Source organism: Canis lupus, chromosome 5 (genome assembly GCF_048164855.1).
Source record: "Canis lupus baileyi chromosome 5, mCanLup2.hap1, whole genome shotgun sequence".
Classification (NCBI taxonomy): Eukaryota; Metazoa; Chordata; class Mammalia; order Carnivora; family Canidae; genus Canis; species Canis lupus.
Window position 1 is genome coordinate 61740159 of NC_132842.1, and position 22394 is coordinate 61762552.

Here is a 22394-nt window from a genome sequence, read left to right on the forward strand (position 1 = left end):
GCTCAGGCGCTAGTATGTTTTCCTGAATCACAGGGAGGGGTGAAAACCACTGCGGGTCAACAGACGGCCAGCAGCTGTTCTTGAGGAAAGTGAGCAACAGTTGTTGACCTCTGCTTTGCCCAGGCCCTCAGGTACAGGTGCCCGATTCCCGTTCAGCTCAGAATCCCTGTGTCCACATCGCCATGGTTTCTAGAACTAGTCTTTCACACCATGTTCCGATGAGCCTAGTGGTGCTGTCACTTCACCCTCCCCTTGGGCCTGGTCTTCAATTTCCTGATTGCTCTTCGACTACCTTCCTGGTTTCTCAGCCCGCTGGTACGTAGTCAGGCACAGACCTGCCAACCTCTTCCTCTTGGAGTCAGGCCCTGTTCCCCGTGCCCCAAGCCACCAACTGGGGTCCTGCTTCAAATGGGTAGGGTGACCCAAATCACAGTGGTGTCCCTCCCGACTCATCACAGCCTGGCACCTCTTGCCACCACCAAATCCTCTGACAGATCCATCACCTTGAACGTGGACCCCTGAACAAGACCTTTGGATTCACAAAGAAATGCGTTCACCTCATTAGCAGTCACATGGCAAGGGGAGGTGTGAGGGATGGGGACCATTAGTGAGATCAGTCCACCATGGGTAGGAGGCAAACAGAGGAGGTGCTGATGGAGCATTTCTGGAAAGAAGCGAACATCATACAGACATCAGCTACACAGGGAGTTTACTTTGACCCGGAGTGAAAATAAGGTGTGACACAGTGACAGTGGTGATCACATGGCTGTGAAGTGTCCAAAATTTGGCAACTCAGTGGGGCATGAGAAAGGTGTGCAAACCACTTAGACAGGTCACTAGTGAAAACCACAGAGTGCCGCTCAAAGGCATGAACCTGAGGAGACGGCGGGCTTGGGTTAGATTCTGTCCAGGACCGGTAGGTCCACACTACAAAGCAGCCTTCTCCCAGGGAAGCAGGGAAGCCAGGGCTACTGCAACCGCAGCCAGGGTTGTGGGAAGCCTATACACCCAGTTGTTCTAGGCACCCTGGGTTCATCACCTGGCTTCCAGCACAGGGGCTTCAGCTCCCAACCTCCTCTTCTCCAGGCACCTGGGTGCATTGCATTTCCCTGACCCTTTGAAATGTGAGAGGAAGTGTCACGTATCACTTCCTTGTGGAAGCAATCAAGAGCTACTGCTATTTTGTTGTCACCATTGGCCCCTGTAGCCCGCCCCGACCAGACGATGAACCATCAGCCTCATGTTCAGATGGTTTCATCAAAAGATGGTGGAGCCTTGGGTCTCTGAGTGACTATATACAGCTCAGCCACCTGCTGGCCCACACTGGACAGATGGCATGAAAAAGATATGAACCTTTCTTGTGCTAAGCCACAGAGCGGCAGAGGGTGTTTATGGTTGCAGCAGAGCCTAGGTTATCCTGACCAATTTGAGGACTTGCTGCATGAATGTGTCCTTGCATGAATTCTCTAGAACTTCAACGTTTACCTCTAGCCTGGTAAAGTAGTGGAAGCAGGTCTTTTCCTTTTTCTTTTCTTTTCTTTTCTTTTCTTTTTTTCTTTTCTTTTCTTTTCTTTTCTTTTCTTTTCTTTTCTTTTCTGCTTTTCTTTTCTTTTCTTTTTTTTCTTTTCCTTTCCTTTCCTTTCCTTTTTTCTTTTCTTTCTTTTTTTCATCACCGAGAGAGGGAAAGAGTTTCTGGCCTCACCTTCCTGTGCTCGTGTAAGTGGGTGGAGGCAAAGGGAAGAAGAATGAAAGAGGACTGCTGCTGGCGTCTTATTCACTGCCGTGCATGCAGTCAACCTGTAGAACAGCCTGGCTAGAGGATTTTCATTTTTATATTACAGATGAAGGAGAGCTCAAGATAGGTTAAGTCATTTGCCTAAAAATCCCATAGCTGGGACCAGAACCCAAGCCCATCTGACTTCATAATCTGTGTTCTTTTCCCACAGCATAAACATACAAGGAGTGAGCTTTTAACTCCTTCTAGCCTGTTCGTATTTTTCTCCTACCCATAATCTCTTTAAAATAATCTTTAGTTAGGTCAATCTACTATTCAAAGCTATTATTCTTAGAATTATGTTCTTCTTTCATTCCACCCAGATTTGTTTTTACTGATCTTTGACACCCGAGGTGCTACAAATCTGTGTGTTTGTTTAAACTCCAATCAAACACACTCGTGTTTGTTTTAAGTTGGAATATCACCGCCAGCATATCTGGAAACGCCTCCTCAGCAGCTTCAGGTTTTAAGAAATGTGAGGGTTGCTCTTTGTGGCGAGGCTCTAGGAGGAGAGAGTGGGATGAGACAGAGGAGGAACAGGTTTATTTGTGCAAAGGGGAAAAATGAAGGTTTACTCAATTAACAGAGACCTTTTGGTACGTGGGATCTTCTCAGCTGCCAATCTGTGACCCTTAGAAATGTTATGAGGCATTTACTTCCCGCTGGGCCTCACCAAAAAAGTCAGATGAAATCACGGTGCAGACCCGCAACTCACCCCCTCCGTGCACATGGGATGGTTCACTTGGCTTTGAAAGTGCAGCCAAGCTGCTTCGTTCAGACGTCGGCGGAGGGCAAGACTCGGCCTGCCTTCTCTGACTCCTGACGTGACTTCTCGATGGAGAGCCAGGATTTTTCTCAAGTGTAACAATATTAATTATCAAGTCACTTTAAAACACGTGTGATGTATGTGTGCATTTATTTCACAGGAATGGTATAAAGATTAAATACTTAATGAATCCATTTTTCATATCAAGGATATATTTGCCCTACGCCTAAATATATCTCTCCCTTCTGTTTCTCATGAGAAATATAGCTATCTTTATTATGTAATCAGTAATATATCATTCCTTCTAAGCAGGATCTAATTTTAGCAACATGATGAATGGCCCAGGAATGTACTCCACTGCCCTCTGCAGAAAGGAATATATATCAGACCTGCTCAGGTGTGTGTCATTTCTTTATATCGAGAGCTTTCTGCTCCCCAAGTGGCAGCCCGGGTTTTTCTGGCTGAAAGCCCCAAGTTCTGTCTCCGTTTCGGTTCGCGCAGGCACCGTTAGGAAACGACCATGTGTGAACAATAACCAGGTTTGCTAGCTCCAGCCAATGAGGGATGTGGCTCTCTTGAGCCTGGGTTTATTGCACCAGCTAGAAAATGACCCACTGGGGTTTTTTTCCTCCTTCAATTCATTTCTGAGCAGCAACTGCTTGCAGAGGACTACCCCCAAGTCCCCAACCACCAACTCCCATTTTTTTCCCATTTTGTCTTTAAACAGAGAAATTTCTTTAAAATGCAGGAATCATTCCACTTTGACTAGCACGATAAGGAATCAGTGTCTTCTTTTTTTTCTTGAGCTCCAAGGAGAAAATGTTCATTTTTCTTCCGTGCTACCTGTGAGTTTTCTGGCTGCTTCTGAACATTCATCACAGGTACCTGCACCCCACATCTTGATAAAACTTTAATTTTAAAATGATGTTGAGGGCACAGCCCCCGGGTGGCTCAGTCGGCTGTGCATCTGCCTTCCGCTCAGGTCATGATCCCAGGATCCTGCAGTGGAGACCCCAGTCAGGCCCCCTGCTCAGTGGGGAGTCTGTGTCTCCCTCTCCGTCTCCCCCTCCCCCTCCCTCTCCCCCCTGCTCATGCTCTCTCTCTCTCTCTCTCTCTCTCTCTCGCTCTCTCTCAAATAAGTAAAATCTTTTAAAAAATAAAATGACGTTGAATTCGTTTTTAATTCACCTGTAAGAGAGGCAAAGCAGTACTTTATTCTCATTTTGCAGCTGTGAAGATTGAGGCTTGGGCAGATTAAAATGTGACTCATTAAAATTTTAAGATATGGCCCTGTAAGGACCCAAACCTATGACTCCCTATCATGCTACTGACTATGCCTAATATTTAATGGTTTATATACAAGATGGAAGATGAACTTTAGGAGTGTTTTTTTGTTTTGTTTTGTTTTGTTTTGTTTTTTGCAAAAATTGTATATGTAAAACTCTGAAGTTCTTTGGGCAATTACTATATTTTTTTATCCTAAGACGTCATTTTTTTCCCCTCATATTCATGCCTCTGAACCTGGGATACACCCTACAGCCAATAGGGAATCATAATCTAATTGGCAATTATTTTCTTTCTTAGTGGTCACAGCAGACTGATCCCTAAAACGTCCCAATCTTCACCCCCTCTTCATCTCCTTGGCCTTTGCAATGTTGCTTTGTAACAGGTCAATTTCCTTACGTCTTGAAAACGGATTGGTCTCATCTTTACTTATTTCTGTAGAGGGCGCTATGGTGCCCTACCTATTCCCCTTTGCTCTTACCCACTTCAGCCTGCCTGATTTCCAGAAGCACCTGCATTTCCTTGCCTGAGGCCATCTCTGGCTGCCAAAGCTCTCTTTGCCTGCTGTGATGGTTTAAAAATATGTTCACAGTTTCTTTGACACTCCTCCCTCCTCTCCTCTTGAATGTGGGCCAGACTTCATGACTTGACTCGCTTCTGTCAAATGAAATGTGGTGGAAATGACAATGTGATTTTGAAAACTGGGTCATAAAAGGCACTGTGGCCATGCTCTGTCTTGGATCACTCACTTTGGCATAAGCCATATGTTTTGTCATGAGGACCCTAGAGTTGTCCAATGGGAGAGTCTACAGGGAGAGGAATTGAGGCTTCCAGCCAAAAGCCAGCACTGGCTAGCCAGCTGTGTGAGTGGGTTATCTTAGATCCTCCACCCTTAGTGAAGTCTTCAGATAACTAAAGTCCTGCCAATTTTCACTGCAACCTCAAGGGGAAGAGTCAACCAGCTAAGCTATTCCAAAATCCTTAACCCCCACAGAGGATATGAGATCATAAACGTGTACCATTATATTAAGCCACTAAGTTTTGGGATAATGTATTGCTCAATACAGAAATAAACCCATCCATGTGGCAGGCTGGAGATGGTGGCAGATTACCTCTTGACAGCATTCCTCAACCAGTGACAACAGTAGGTTGTATAAATACCTCAGCTTCCTTACCCCTTTGGGTAGGATAACTGAACTCCCCGAGTTTCCCCAGGATTAAGTTCCAGTTGCCCAGAATAATAAATGACTTGATAATACCCATTATTGGCCATTTTCCCTTCTCTTTCTAACTTCCTCACTTCCCTACTGGTGTTTCCCTCATTTTCCGTATTAAATACCTGCTCTCAAGTTCTTAGCTCAGAATTGCCTCTTTTGGAGAAAGTAGGAATGCAAACTAGGGCAATTCCACATAACAAGTTGCCAAGTCCCATGCATTTTCCTTTAAAATTCTTTTTCCATGGAGGCAGTTCAATAGCACCAACCTGAGCTGATGCACAGGATACATGAATGAACAGGAGTGCCTGGGTGGCTCGGTTGGTTAAGCATCTGATTCTTGATTTTAATTCAAGTCATGATCTCTGGGTTGTAGGATCAAGCCTCATCCAGTTGTGCTCAGCAAGAAATCTGCTTCTTTCCCTCACCCTCTGCCCCTCTCCCCACTTGGATTTTTGTGCAGTCTCTCTTTCTAAGATAAATAAGGGAATCTTAAAAAAAAAATTTTTTAATGAATGAATGGATAATTAATTAATTAATTAAGCAAACAGCAACAAAAAATTCCTTCCACTTCACACATATATAGATATGTGGGTGAACATATGCCCCCTCCCCAATTTTTAACACAATTTCAAACTTAAAAACAAAAAAGAAAACCTACAAGTGTCAGAAACAGACAAGATACTGAGCTGCCATGATAAGAGAGAGGTGAAATGAAAATGTGCCCATGTGAATCAATAGGACAGAGAAGCCTCAGCAGCTGAAGCTTGAAGCACTATGAGCAGGATCGTGTAGGCCTGAGTAGGCCCCATGAGTGCCAGGAACAGGAACCAGGCTACATGCATGAAGCCAGGGGTCCTGAAGAGCTATTCTAGTATCTTCTGAGTCAGGGACTAGTGAAACCATCCACAAGTCTCAGGGGATAGTAGGGAAGCTTACAAGGCCATGTGAGTAGTAGAAATCATCCCCCCAAAATAGAGATTCGTGCCACAATGGTGTAAGGCCTGGTACTATTACTCAGGTATCTCAAAATTAGAATTTTCCTAAAATCTTGTCCAGAATTGGTAAATGTAAAAATACTCAGAGGGATGCTCTAGAGCACATGAAACTTCCATAGACTCCCCTTTCTCTGTCATCTCCATAAAGAAGAGTTTACAGAAAGAAAAAATGAAAAAGAAACAAAATGAAAAGAAAAAAGAAAAGAAGAAAAGAAAAGAAAAGAAAGAAAAGAAACCACAAAAGGAAGCCAATCACAATAGAGGGGACAAATGAGAAAACCTGCATTTCAAGAACTAGAAATAATAGAATAACAATAAAAAAAAATTCAATTTCAAATGAATATTTTAAAACATTTCAAGACATGAAAAAAGGAATGGTAACACGATCCAAGAATAAAATTATTTGAAAATGGGCAGATTTTGCGGGGGGAGGTTCTAAAAATGAAGGAAAAAAAAAAAGGAATGAAAACCTAATAGGCCAGTTGGACTATAAGTAGATGTGGCTGATGAGAGAATAAGTGAACTGGAAGACAGATCAGAGGAAATCACCTAGGCTATAACACAAAAGGCAAAGGGATGGAAAATACAAAAGTTGATTAAATTAGGTCTTACATAGGTTTCTTAAGAGTTCCAAATGGAAAAAAAAATAGAGTAAAAGGCAAAAAGATAATAGTCAAAAATTACCATTATCTAAGACATGAGTCTTCAAATTAAAGCAACACACCAGGTGCCATGCAGTATAATTAGAAATAAACCCACTTTTAAACACAGTAGTTGAATTGCAGAGTATTAGCCTTAAAAACTAACAGAAAGAAGAAGAACATGTTACCTTCTATCAAGAGCGTACTTCTCAAAAGCAGCCATAGTTGGCACAACACAGCTATTGTGTTGTAAAGACAGGGATAGGTCCACAGGAAAAATGCACCTAAATGCTGACACACACTATCATCCCAGAGTGGAAGTAAAATAAAGTCAACTTTAGACATCAAGAAACTATTTTGGGAAATAACACTTTGTGTTGGGTAGTATGTGAATATTTACTTTGGCAAAAAAGGAAAAGAAGTAAAATGCAGCATTGAAGAAATGGATAAATGTAGGGTAGAGCTAAATAAACCCTCAGTAGCATAATTTAAAATGTCTCCTTTATGGGGCTCCTGGCTGGCTCGGTTGGTAGAGCATGTGACTCTTGATCTCCAGGCTGTAAGTTTGAGTCTCACATTGGCTATAGAGATTACTTAAACACAAAAATTTTTTTGAAGTCTCCTCTATGAATGTTTAAAACTAAGGTAGAAATAAATTTCTAAGTCATAAAACCACGAATGATATAGAAGATCAGAGTTAAATCACACATTATTTCAAAAGAGGTAAGTGATATTGGGTAATTCTAGACTTTAATTTAGGTGCAAATGTTAAGACAAGGGTAGCCCTAAAGTATAGAAATTGAATACATAACTTCCATACCAGTAGAAGAAAAATGTAAAAATGCAAACTGGAAAGTTACCCACCAAATCAGGAGAGTAGATTTTTCTTGGGAGACAAGTGGTGATGGCAACCAAGAGGGGTTGGGGTGGGAAGGCAAAACAAACTCCATGTTATCTGCAATGTTCTGTATTTTTAAAACATTTATAAAAAGATGGGGCACCTGGGTGGCTCAGTCAGTTAAGTGTCTACCTTCAGCTCAGGTCATGATCCCAGGGTCCTGAGATCAAGTCCTGCATTGGGCTTGCTGCTCAGCGGGAGTCTGCTTTTCTGTCTCCCTCTGCCCCCTCACTTGTGCGCTCTCTCACTATCTCTCTCAAATGAATAAATAAAATATTTTTTTAAGGATTTTGAAAAAAAAATAATTAGCACATGCCTTGTATCTTTCTTTATCCCTTTACCAATGGAATAGGATCTTGATTTTTCCCTGATATTCAAGGTCCCTCCTAATTTGCCTCTTTTTCCCCCTAACCTGCATTTCCCATTCCCATCAGGCCAACTTCCTCCCCTTTCATACATCCTCTTCTTTAGGATTAACGCCTTTGTTATCCAGGTTTTGCCAATCCATAGACTCTTCTTCCTAGCCCCTGATGCTGACAACAACAAATAGAATGGTCTGTGGCACATGATGCAAACTATATTCTGTTAACTCTGATACATATGTCTTTTTTATTTTATTTTATTTTTTTTTAATATTTTTTCCTTATTTATTTATGATAGTCACAGAGAGAGAGAGAGAGGCAGAGACACAGGCAGAGGGAGAAGCAGGCTCCATGCACCGGGAGCCCGACGTGGGATTCGATCCCGGGTCTCCAGGATCGCGCCCTGGGCCAAAGGCAGGCGCCAAACCGCTGCGCCACCCAGGGATCCCACATATGTCTTATATCTTATATCTCTTCTTTAATTGTTTTATTCAGGAGATCTCTCTTAAAAGATTATAGAAAATCAGAGCTCAAGAACAGTGTTGTTTATTAGACCTTGCCCTGGAATCCCTCATGGCATGTTCACAGCTAAGCGCATGGTAAATGTTCATAATGTATGTGTTCAATTGAAAGCAGTCCCTCTGGGGCACCTGGGTGGTTCAGTGCTTGAGTACCTGCCTTTGGCTCAGGTCGTGATCCTGGGATCCTGGGATCGAGTCCCATTCTCTTTCTCTGTGTCTCTCATGAATAAATCTAAAAAAAAATCTAAAAAAAGAAAGCAGTCCCTCTGGTGGAAAGACAGACAAGGAACAGAGGAAATTTTGAGCATTCTTTGGTGGATAAATTGCACAGATGAAACAATAAGATAAGTCACTCATTTCAAGGTTCTTTTTTATTTTATTTTAGTTTCTTATTTTAAGTAGGCTCCATGCCCAGTGTGAGGCCTGAACTTAGGACCCCGAGAGCAAGGGCCACATGCTCTACTGGCTAAGCCAGCCAGGAATCTCCCTACTTCAAGGCTTTTATTGACCTCAGTGATAGAGAATGTATTTGAGATTTAAAAAAAGTTGGCTAAGACCATGGGGCTTTGGTGTCAGGCTGGCTCTGAATATCAGTTTAGCCATGTTATTACTATCTTTATGACTGTGAACAAGTGACTTAAGTAGTCTGAGTCTTAATTTTGTCATATGTATAGAGGGGGATATATGTATTACATGGAAAGCACTTAGCACAGCACTGGCACACAATAAATATAAGATAGGATTTTTATTAGCTAAAATATATAAACCCAAAGCCATGCGTGAGATAACCTAGTTCTCCTTCAGCCTCATTGCCATCCCATAAAGGAATCGCATTTATCTGCCTTTGAGAAGTCAAATATGTTCACCAATGAAATGTAAGCATAAAGACATATGTGATTTTCTGCAGAATGTATGAGACCTACTGAGCAATTTGCCACTTCCCCTTTCTCTACATGGGACTGTGGAAGCATGGATGAACATGGGGCCTCTGTCAGCCTGGTCCCTGCATGACCATACTGAGTAGAGCCCTTCTGCAGCCCAAGGGAACACACCAAATGCATGAGAAACAAACTTTTGATGTGTCAAGCCCCTAGAGATTTTATGGTTGTCTGTTCCTGCAGCAAAGCCTAGCCCATCCTGACTAATACAATGCACTAATGGTCGTACATTTCCACCCCCAGCTCAGGAAAAAATATCTAAAGCCATGCCTTGGACCTCACCTGCTCTGGCTAAAAAAATACTTCCTTCCAACCTGATGAGGCTTCCATTCTCACAGGATATTAGAAGCAAAACACTAGAGGAGAAACGAGCTGAAGTCAGCGCCGAGCCCATGGAGAGGAGAGAACTGTAAGACTGTACAGAGAACTGTTAGGGAAACCATGAACCGAAGCTAAGGAGCTCTGAGGCCGTCTAGGGTAGGTGGAATTAATTCGGCCTACTAAGAAGCCTTCAATGTCATGTCTGTAGCATCAAGATGCTCTCTCAGTTTGTTATAGTTTGTTTTTCTTTTTAAAATTTTATTTATTTGAAAGAGAGAGACAGAGCACAATCAGGAGAGCAGCAGGCAGAGGGAGAAGGAGAAGCAGGCTCCCCGCTGAGCAGGGAATCCAATGCGGATGGATCCCAGGACCCGAAGATCATGACCTGAGTTGAAGACAGATCTTAACTGAGACACCTAGGTGCCCCAGCTTATTACAGTTTTTATTACATTTTCATTTTGTTTATTCATTTTATTTATATTATTCTCCACATTTTTTAATACTATATAAAAAAAATGCTTTCTATCTCCCAAGCATCATGGGGAACACTTGAAATAGTAGTAGCAGGTGTTAACACTCCCAGCATCCCTCAGAGGCGGCAGGCTCTGGTCTGTCGCTGCGGATGGGAATGGGACTGCGATGAGATATGTAACTGTTCCCAAATTTGAGCAGCGGCAGCAACAGCAGAGTGTCGTGGGAAGCCAGCCCACATCGTGCCAGAGTCCTTGCAGCATCCACCCTCTCCACGCATTTAGCAGAATGCCACAGGCTGACCCTCAACAAAGACTAAATTATGTTTCAGGAAAGTCTGTTTGAAAGGCTGCAAAACACGTGTGACATTTTGGAAATTTTTATCCAAAAAAAAAAAAAAAAAAAAGAGATTCAACTATCACAGGTACTGGTGCTTCAAAGGGTCTAAAGCTCGGGTTATCAGGAAAAGCCACATGTGGGAAGCAGCTCTCTCTCCCATTGCTGGATCAATGAGACAGTGTTGAATTTCAATGATCTTATAAATGCAACAAGAATGATAAATATAAATCTATTAAAGCTCTTACATTTAGAACAAGTAATCTGTATTCTTCGGCCATATAACTCTTTTTTTTTTTTTAATTGCATCTCTCAGACAGAAAAATTTGCTGGCCACTGCTGAGTCATTTCCTTGGTTCTTCACAATGTGGGGAGAGGGGACCAGGGTGGGGGCAGGGAGGGCTGGAGGGAGGATCGAGCACTCTGTGGAGTCCATGAGGTTTCCAGAGAGGCCTCTGGTTGTCATTCCATCTCCCTAGTTGCTTCCTTATGGGAAGGATGGCTGCTAACACCCAGGGGTCTCCACTTGGAATGAAAGGAGCCGAGAAGAACCAAGTTGGGCATCTCAGAGATATTTCATTGCTACAGAAAATTCTGCCGGAATGACATCTCTGGGGGTTCCACACTCTCCTGCTTTGGAAACCCACATTTTCCTCCATGATCCACAGCGAGGTTTCACTTTCATTGGACATTTGATTTTTGTCTTCATTTTTGCCCACCATGCAACAAGTAAGCGAGCATATTCATCAGAGGAGTGTTGCACCGTTGTTTAAACGTGACCGTGGCAATTTCAGTTTTCTCCAGAGGGACCCTTAAGAACGTCGGGTCCTTTTCCCCGAGCTGTGCTTCTGACCCCATTATCGCTGGTGCTGTGCCTTAATGTACCTTCAGAGCAATTCAGATACTCCAGAAAGGGGTGGGGGGAGTGCAGATGCTTACTATCAGGCTGCTTCTGACAATTCCTAATGTAATCCATATACTACACATACATTCTGGTTACACAATTTATGAGGTATAACAAGGGGGGAGAAGTGAAGCCGGGATATAATTGTGACTGATGTGAAACAGACATGGAGAATGAATGGCCTTACAACATTTTCTTTGAAGTTTGTTAAAAGCAGTAAAGTGATATTCACTATAAGTGAAACCTGCTGTTACAGACATCCACTGGCTTGAGGAGCATTTGCTCTTTACTTTATTTCTTGAATTTTAATTTGCCACTCGAAGTTTTTAAAAAACCTCTTTTCGATGTATGATGGAAGGGAAAGAGCATAAGAATCAGAGAGCACCTACTGTGCGCTCATTCCGTGCCAGCACTTGACACCAGGGCTGGCGTAGGAGCCTCGGAGCCCACAAGAATGTGTTCATTTTCATTTGTTTTAAAACCAGAAGAAAATAAGAAATTTAATAATATAAGAACATATTAATCAATTTGTATAATAAGATTAAGAATTAATATAATAATAATGAATATAATAATGAATCCCACCTGGATGATATTTGTCTTTTTATCCCTTTGTTTTGGAGGAAGGGACCCATGAAGGCAGAGTGCCAAGGGCCTGCGGATTTCATAATGTGGCCCTGTTTTTATCACTTATCTCGTTTAGTTCTCCTGAATTATTCTTAAAGAATGGAAGACGTGGGGAAAGTGATGCTTCCAAGATTTAAGAAATCTTTCTCTTTTTTTAAAAGATTTTATTTATTTATGCGTGAAAGACACAGAGAGAGAGATACAGAGACATAGGCAGAAGAGCAGCCTCCCTGTGGGGAGTCTGATGCAGAACTCGATCCCAGGATTCCGGGATGATGCCCTGGGCCCAAGGCAGGTGCTCGACCACTGAGCCACCCAGGTGTCCCTTAAGAAATCTTTCTAAGGTCCTCACACTAGAAAGCGGTAGAGCCAGGTCCTAAGACAATTGTCTAACTCTTTCCATTGAAGAAGACGGCGATGCACAAGCAGTTCCACATCTGAACACCTGGTGTTAGGAATGAAAAATGTCACTTGTATATTTGCAAACAAATAAAGGAATGGCAAATCAACTCTGAGGGTGGCATGTGTTTTTCCACATAATATAGGAAGATGTATTGAACAATTTGTATCCCAGATGTCCCCAAGTTCACCTGTTCAAGGTCAGGACCTGTTTGTATAAGCCCCCACAGGAAGTCCAGGCTCCATCCCATCCCTCTTGCCTCCCTTATCTTTCTCCTGGGGTTCCAGAAGACCACTTCTGTGTTGCAGTCCCGATTAATATGCATAGCCTCAGCCCACTGCCTCTTACCAGATAATTCAGTTTTGGGGCAGGTTCTTCTAGCTCGTGGATGCATGTCCCTGCCCTATTCTTCAAAGTACAGCTAAGACGGGGTTGGGGCTTCCAACCAGGTTTTTCTGAATTATTGGGGGATCAGCAATACAACACAAAGAGTAATATATGACTAATACCTAGGTTGACCAACTATCCCAATTTACCCAGAACTAAGGGAGTTCGCAGGAACGTTCAATTTTAAAACTAAGACAGTGTCAGGCAAGCCTGGATGAATTGTTCACCCCATTAAACTACAGGTGTGTCTTGAACCCAAAGCCCTAACTTGACCTCACTTAGAGCCTCACCTTCACCATTAGCCTACTGCAGCTTGTCTATGCTGCTTCGTCTCCATCCCTGTAATCTTGCTAAGCATGCTCTTTCCTCTGATTCTTAGACCCAACCTTTCTTGGTTTCAGAAAGAGAGACATCTCTCCTCTAGTTTAAGACTAGCCTTCTTTCCTGCTTCAGCCTAGTCGATGAGGAACATTTCTTCTCTTGTGAGGAAAGACCTGTGCTTTTTCAGTGGAGTGCTTTGATTTGGAGAAAAACAAAAACATTCCTAGAAGCTAGGAATAAGAGAAGACTTTTTCAATCTAATAAAAGCATCTTTGAGAGTCCGATAACTTTAATAGTGAACGACTAAATATTTTCCCCTTAGGATTGGGCACAAGATAAAAATATACTATTCTACTTCTTCTGTTCAACATTGGGTTGAAGATTATAGCCAGTAAAATTCAGGCAGGAAACAGGAATAAAAACATATAGATTGGAAAGGAGGAAGTAAATAGTAAATCTGTCCTTATTCACAGATATCCTGATTACATACACAGAAAATCCTAAGGTAACTACAAAAACAAAAAGTGCCAAAATACATAAATTTGGCAGGGTGCCAGGATGCAAGGTAAATGTATAAAAATTAATTGTATTGCTACATGCTAGTAGCAAAAAATTGGAAAATAAATTTAAATGTTTTTAATATCATAAAAATATACCCTTAAAAATAAGTTTAATAAAATGTGTAAGACTACCATACTGAAAACTATGAAATATTCCTGAGAGGAACTGAATGACTTAAATAAGTGGAGAGATATGTTATCCATGGATCTGAGCATTCAATACAATTCAGATGTCAATTCCCCCCAGATTGATCTCTAAATTAAATGCAACCACAATAAAGATCTCAACAGGCTTTTGGTCTACATGGACAAACAGATTATAAAACTCAAGTAGAAATGAAAGTGGTCAAAACAACCTCAAAAATAAGAACAAATTTGGAAAACTCATACTACTTAACTTCAAGACTTATTAGGAAGGTACAGTAACAGTAACTAGTATGGGATTAATGTAAGAATAGATGGATTAATGAAACACATAGAGATTTCAGAAATAAATCCATATTTACATGGTCAACTGATTTTTTGACAACAGTTCCAAAATAATTCAATAAAGGAAAACATTTAACAATTGCCACTGGAAGAAGTGGATATCTGGGGGGGTTGGGGGGGTGGGGATGAACCTTGACCCTTACCTCACACCATATACAAGAATTAATTTGAGATGGATCATAGACCCAATTGTTAAAGCTGAAACTAAAAAGTTCCTAGAAGAGAATATAGGAGAAATATTTCATGATCTTGGGATAAAGACTTCTTAGAAAAGATACTGTAAGAAATAACCATAAAATTTCATCAAAATTAAAAACTTCTGCTCATCAAATCCCACAATCAAGAATATGAATAGACAAAGTACACACTGGGAGAAAATATTCACAAAAAATATATGAGTCATAAAATTTGTATCTGGAACATATAAAGAACTTTCATAACTGATTACTGAAAAAACAACACAACTTTTAAAATGTGCAAAAGACTTGAACAGATGATTCACAGTAAAAGAGGTACAAATGGCCAGTAAGCACATAAAAGAACACTCTACATCATTAGTTATCAGAAAAATATTAATTAAAATCATAATGAGATACCACTACACACCCAAAAGAGTAACTATAATTGTAAAAGACTGAAAATATCAAAAGTTAATGAGAATGTGGAGTGACTAGAACTTGAATGTATCTCTGGTAAGAATTGGATGTAGTACGGTCACATGGAAAACTCTGATATTTTCTTGTAGAGCTAACCCTACACTTATTCTTTGGTCTAGCAATTCAGCTCCTAGCTATATACCTAAAGGACATGACAACATGGGTTCATAAAAAGATGTATAGAGGCGAGTTCATACCAGCTTTATTCATAATAGCCCCTAATTGAGAACATGTCCACCCATTGGAGACTGGGAAAACAAATGGATATATTCATAGAATGAAATACTACCCAGAGGCACCTGGCTTGGTCAGAGATGCACATGACTCTTGATTTGGATCATGAGGATGAGCCCCATGTTGAGTGCAGAGATTACTTAAAACAAAAAATTTTTTTAAAAAAGAGTGAGGGACGCCTGGGTGGCTCAGCGGTTGAGTGTCTGCCTTCAGGTCAGGGCGTGATTCCGGGTTCTGGGATGGAGTCCCACATCAGGCTCCCTGCATGGAACCTGCTTCTCCCTCTGCCTGTGTCTCTGCCTCTCTCTCTCTCTCTCTCTCTCTCTCTCTCTTTCTCTCTGTGTCTCATGAATAAATAAATAAAACCTTTAAAAAAATAAAAATAAATAAATAAATAAGAATGAAATATTACCCAGAACTAAAGCAAAACAACTTACATGAACAACGCTCAAAAACCTATGCTGATCAAAAGAAGTCACACACCAGAAGTATAATTGCATTTATATCAAATTTAAATCAGGCAAAGTTAACCTATAGACCAAGGTATATATGCAGGACAATGGAAAACATGCTGACCCAAAAACTTGTATGCAGTGTTCATAGCAAAATTATTTATAAGAGCAAAAACCAACCCAAATATTCATCAACCAATGAATGGGCAAACAAAATGTGGTATAGCCATACAATGAAGTATTATGTAGCCATAAAAAGAAAGTAACAATACATAAAACAATATGGACAAACCTTAAAAACATTATGGTAACTGAAAGCCAGACACAAAATGCCATGTATTGCATGATTCCATTTATAGGAAATGACCAGAATAGGCCAGTCTGTAGAGACAGGACATAGATTACCATTTGCCAGGAAAGGGGGATGGCAAGTGACTGCTGATGGGTACAGGTTTCTTTTTTTCCAGAATATTCCAAAATACTCTGGAATTGGATAGTGGGGATAATTGTAAAATTTTTTGAGTATCACAGGCACTAGTGACTCATACACTTTTAAAGGATGAATTTTATGGTATGTGAATTATATCTCAATAAAAAACTTATTTACAGTGACAGAAATTTGATCAATACTTGACTCAGTCAGGATGTGGATGGGGATCAACAGGGAAAAGATAGGATGGAACTTTCTGAAATGATGGAAATATTCTAGATTATGTTATGCCCCTGAGTTATATGGCTATATGCATTTTTCAAAACTAATCAAACTATAACAAGTAAGAACTGTGCATTTCACAGGTAATTTTTTTGCCACAACAACAACACACATGAAAGAAAAAGAAAAACTCAATAAAAATTGGAATAGAATCTTAATCTATGTTTGATAATTTCATCATATATAATCTCATTTTGCTTACCTCTGAAACTCACTAGAATCATATCATTACAGTTGGAAAGAAGATGCACACATCTAGTCATGGATATGTTTTACAAGTTTTTGGAAGTGCTTGCCAATTAGTGAAAATAAGAAATGAGGTTCATGTATTAGAAAGGAGGTGGTGAGGGTACTATTATCTACAGTTACTGAAATTGACCATCTGAAAAACCCAGGGAATACTGAGAGACTGGGGCTTTCCTATCCTAACTGTAAGACCAAGAGGCATCATAAACAGTAAATGTGATTTAGAAAATATGATGGTTTAAACAGCTTCATTTAAAATTTAAAACACGGGATCCCTGGGTGGCGCAGCGGTTTAGCGCCTGCCTTTGGCCCAGGGCGCGATCCTGGAGACCCAGGATCGAATCCCACGTCGGGCTCCCGGTGCATGGAGCCTGCTTCTCCCTCTGCCTAGGTCTCTGCCTCTCTCTCTCTCTCTATCATAAATAAATAAAAATTTAAAAAAATAAAATAAAATAAATAAAATAAAATAAAATTTAAAACACACACACACACACACACACAAACTGCTCAGGACCAGTATAAAGAAAGTTATTAAACTCTACTGAGGAACATAAAAATAACTTTAATAATTCAAGAGTGCATCTCATTTTTGCATGGGTGGACTTGATATTATGAAGATATCACTTCTCTCCAAATTCATACACATATTCAGTGCCAAGGAAATCTCAGGAAGCTTTTTATGAAACTTAAATACATTGGGACAACTGATCATCTGTGAACAAAATTGGCTCCCGATTTATTACACACCTGACAATACAACAAATTTAAGACGGATTAAAGGTTAAACGTGAAAATAAAACCATAAGAGTACTAGAAAAAAAAAAGATAACTATTTGTTAACTTTGGTTCAAGAAGGCTTCTGAGGAGTAGTTTTGAAGTGTATGAACAAAACTAGACATTAAAGTGGGAAAGGAGTTAACTCCTTAAAAATGAAACACTTCTATAGGACAGAAACCTTAAAATTAAAAGACAAACGTTGGGGAAAGCACTTGCCACATATGTGGCAGACAAAACGTTAATATCTTCAATATGTGGTTTTGTAAGGCTGCTTTCTCCTGAAGTGAAAATAATCCAGTTCAAATACTGCTGAAGCATACAGGAGGACTTGCTAGCTTCTGTAACTGGCAAGTCCAGGGATGGAGTGATCTAAGCTCTGTTCATAAGGAAGCCATGTTGGTTGTCTGTAGTCTAGCGCCTCCTACCCTACCAGCTTAACAGTCCCCCAGGAAAGACTGCCATTTCTCTGAAGCTCTGGCAGGAAAGGTTTTGGAAGGATTTTAGTCCAGGTTGGGTCACAGGTCCATCACTGAATAAGCCCGTGGCTGGAAGAGGGTCACTTTTCTTATGTTCTTAGGTTCTAGTAGTTTATCCACCAATGTTTCTGGCCAGGCATGGATCATGTGCTACCCTTGTGGCAGGGAGAGGGGTAGGTCAGTGCCATACAAAATACCTGGAATGCATTTTTCATAATACAGGGTGATTCTGTTACCAGAAGAAAGGAGAAGAGATGCAAAGGATCAAACCCAGCAGATTTTCACTAACATATATAATGAGTTCTTACAAATCAATAAGAAATAGAATTCTCAAAATGACATGAAAAGCCATGAAGATTCACCATTAATTAAATTTACTTTCCCTGAGTCCTATTCTTTTATAGTTCTCCTGAATGCTTTCCAAGATTGTAGTTAGCTAATTTTACAGATTAAGTGATAATATTTTATCACAAGATACTAATATGTTATAATAAGCTTCTTTGCCTCTTAGGTCAATACACAGAGTATAGAAACCTTCTGATGACAATGTTTGAATTCAAAGGAATATCTCTAAGTAGTGAGAATTTGAGGCATGATGATTAAGTACAGTCCCTCAGGCAGAATGAATGCTCAAATCTTTATTTCACTAGAGTTCAATAAGTCTTTCTTCTTTCATCTTTGAAAAGTAAGGGAGGGGCTTGTTCCCATTTTTTTAAAAAAAATAACCTATAATTTTGTGGTGATTTTATGTGCATGTTTCTAAAATGAATTTAGGGAGCCTGACTTTACTGATTTCATTTTAAATTTAGTTTGTCTTACTGAAAGAAAAACTAAGTTATTACTTTTATATGTTTTACCCATTTGCTCAGATTATAAGTTTTACCTGTTAGATTTCACATTAGTGCTTTTTAAAAATATAAGCTGTATGTTTTAGACCTATATGAAAACATTCATAGAAGATTTAAAAAGTTTAAAAAGTTTAAATTTTGAGAAAACAGAGGATTCCTGTGAATCCTCAAACCCACAAAGCACTTATTTTGATTTTTCATTTGTTTGCCTTTGTGAATGGTACACATAATTTTTATAAAAGACAGGGAGAAAGAGAGAAAACTAACAGCAAGGAGATAGCTCCAGAGAACACCTCTAGATTGTATTTCATTGAGTAAATAAAGATATATGCTCTATTTACAAACTGTGTGCCTGGGCAAGTCATTCATCTTTCCTGTGCTTCAGGCTCACCATTTATGAATGAGGATTACAATGGTACCAACCTTAGAGGGTGGTTTTGAGGGTACAATGAATTTAAGTGCTTTGAAGTGTGAGTAGCTCAAAGTAAACGCACAGTCAGTTGGCTACCACTGTTATTTTGGGTCATTTCTTTCTTTTCTTTTCTTCTTCTTCTTCTTTCCTTTTTTTAGCAGACTTTATGCCCAGCATGGAGCCCAACATGGGGCTTGAACTCACAACCCTGAGATCAAGACCTGAGTGAGATCAAGAGTCAAATGTTCAAAGGACTGAACCACCCAGGTGCCCCCAGGTCATTTCTAATCTCAGCCCAGCCTGCTGATGCTATGTTGCTGACGCTGTGCAGGGGCCCTTCTGGGGATTACAAGTACTTCCTACTTGACAGAATGCAGTTAAATAGAGTTGAATAAACTTAGGTCCTTGAAGTCAAATTCCCTGGAAATAGGTGTTTCATTAATGGGTAAATAAATGGTCACTACCATTAATCAGAGGTGCAAGGTGTCCTCGGAGTTCCTTGCTACCTCTCTGTGGCCCTGATCCTAGGGCGATTTATCCACTGCTGTTTCATTCCTCTACCAATCTGTGAACTCCAAAGAGGGCTATGATTTATTCACTACTAATTCCCCTGGATCCGCTGAGGGCTGATCACTGAGGGGCTCACTGAATATTTGTTGAATAAGTGAATGAATGAATGAATGAATGAGCAAATGAACAATCAAACGGGCATATGGCCCTCCAACTCTCTTATTTAACTAGCACTCCACTGTCAGGTTTGAACAGTGTGCAAGTCAGAACTAGAAGCCCCACAGGCTAACTACCTGGATGGCAAAGGGACATGTTTCATCTACTTGAAATCTATTAAAAGATCATCCTTCACAAATTCTTTCAAGCTTCTTAAAAAGAGGAAATTCTGTCATCATATGTGTGGCAGCTATGAATTTCAAAATTTTTCTTTGAGAAAACATGAAATATTATGCCAACTTAGATAAAAATCTTTTGGCTACTTTTTTTTGGTCATTCATGCATATATATTGTCAAAGATGAAACAGAATGGAAAGGTGGTGACCAAGAGGGAATGCGATTTAATTTGAGGGAAGCAGAAGGAAGAGAAGGAAGCAATAAACATGGTCAAATTTGCTGAATATTTTTCTCTGCCTGGAAAAAAAATGTCCCTTGATATGAATTCAATACAGGAACAGAATGAAACATCAGTTCAGAAAGTATCTTGAAGATATGGTTTTGCTTTAGGGTCATAGGTAAGGTCTTAGGTATCTATTTTTCTTCAGTGAAACTTGGCTTATTTCATGTTGTGTAGGATGAACAGTTTGGATCCAATTTGGCTGGTAGTTCACCAAGATGCTAGGTCTCATTCTGGCATGGTTGTTGCTGTGGTAGTTGTCACCCACATTTTGGTGTATAGCTCATACCTCCAGCATTGATGTGAGACTCAGGGTTCTCTTCTGAAACAGGAAATGGAGACTCAGAATGAAATCAAATGGGGTAGACTCCTTAAATCAGAAATGTCTGTTGAGGAAAGAGATCTTTTTATGGGGTCCTGCTGTGGTCCAGAGGTTTGTCATTCAATTCAGAGCTAAAAGAATGCAGGCAACCCATTGGGCTTTTGGAAGTGGTTAATTTAAACTTTTCCCCTCTGAGGTCAGAATTTTTTTAAAATTTTATTTATTAATCATGAGAGACACAAAGAAAGAGAGGCAGAGACATAGGCAGAGGAGAAGCGGGCTCCATGCAGGGAGCCTGATGCGGGACTCGATCCCAGGACTCTAGGATCACACCCTGAGCTTAAGGCAGACGCTCAACCACTGAGCCACCCAGGCATCCCTCTGAGGTCAGAATTAATCAAGAAATAGCTACAAGAATCAGATAGATGAAAGTCAAAACATTTTTATTGCTGTTATCATCATTCAACTAGGATATATGGCTGTTATCTGTGGCACCATTTTGGGCTTCCACCTCTTGCCTCTCACACCCTCCTCCAAGATGTGATGTCAGGATGGCCCCTTTGTAAAGCAGACACTTCTTTGGTCAACTGCAAATAGGACCACTGTCTCCCATCTCAAACCTCATCAGACCAGATCAACAGAAATGAAGCTCAGAAGCTCAGGTCCCAGCCCAAGGCTAGGACCATGTGGATGATTTCTTGCACTTAATGTAATCACCTCCTGGTGTTAGAAGCCTCCCTGGAGAATTGTATCTACTCAGTGTTTTCTATACTTACCAAATATAAGAATTGAAATGTTAATGATGTTGGTGATTTTATTGTTTTGTTCTCTTGACCACATGCCTGTTAGTCCTTGGGCAGGTGGATTCATTCAGTTGCTCATTCATTTATTGATATGCTTACTAATCTTTATGGAGTGTGCTTTTGACACTGTGCTGGACCCTGGGGTTACAAATAAAAATAATTCCAACTCCTATCTTTGGCAACTCGGTTGGGTGGCGGGAGTAGCAGATGCACATAGAGATATTTTGTGATATGGCCAGGTAAACCAGATCATAGAGGCACACAGACTTGTGTGAGCACTCTGCCTGAAGGTGCGGGACATTTGGGTGTCACTTAACCTAGGTCTCAAATGAAGGGTGCAGAAAGAGTGACCCTCCTGTGTAAGAGAGGCCGCTCTGGCAGGGCCTGCTCTCCTCTAGTGTGAAGGGAAGTGGGGGACACAGCAGGAAATGTGAGGCAGGCTGGGCTCAGGCTGTGGAAGGCTTTGTAAGACAGAGGAAAAAGTTCAAGCTTCATTTGGTAAGCCACAGGAAGCGAGCCAGAGGTGTTAAGCAAAGGTGTAACTGGCTCCGTTTTTTATTAGGGAGATAACTCTGCATTGGAGGGATGGGATTCATTCTCAGCAAAGTTAATCCTTAAAGGGCAATAGGCATTTGGCCGCTGAGAAGCCCGGCTTTTAGCTTAGTGTTTGGAGGGTCTCGAGTGATATTGATGTAATTGAGCTTTTAGCAAAAAAGATGAAATCGTAATAGCCAGTATGTTTAAAATGAAAAGAACGTGATTTGCCTTATAATAATGCACCCCCTAAAATAAATCTTTAATTCAACCTATGAATCTTTAATGCCAAGAATGCAGCATAATACTTTGAAATGGAAACTTGAGAATCAAGCTTTGCACCATCAGCCCTACCGTGGGCTTGGGGCACACAAATTGAGCAGTATGAACTATTGACACCTCCTGGTGGCAGCAGATGTGTGCTGTTTGCCTGGTCAAAACAAGAAGGAAATGAATCAATGGCATTAAAAAGAAACAACAGGGGCAGCCCAGAAGGAATGGATGGAGGATGAAATGATCCTGGTCGTGGTGGGGTCTCTGGCCGTCAAGAAGGAGAGGAAGCAGAGGGAGGCCTTGGAGGAATGGGG

The 22394-nt window shown here is 40.7% G+C and overlaps 1 long non-coding RNA gene across 4 annotated transcripts in view; it reads left to right on the top strand.

The window, feature by feature from the left end:
- The first annotated feature begins 208 nt into the window (after positions 1-208).
- The window catches only part of LOC140633886 (uncharacterized), a 44108-nt gene continuing 21922 nt past the window's right edge, over positions 209-22394 (top strand). For 3 of the 4 annotated variants that reach the window (XR_012031447.1, XR_012031449.1, XR_012031446.1), the window contains exon 1: positions 209-315. This is a non-coding gene — a long non-coding RNA (uncharacterized lncRNA). Of the gene's footprint in view, positions 316-2852; positions 2938-22394 lie in introns of all 4 variants that reach the window. The other variant, XR_012031448.1, reaches the window with a different exon arrangement.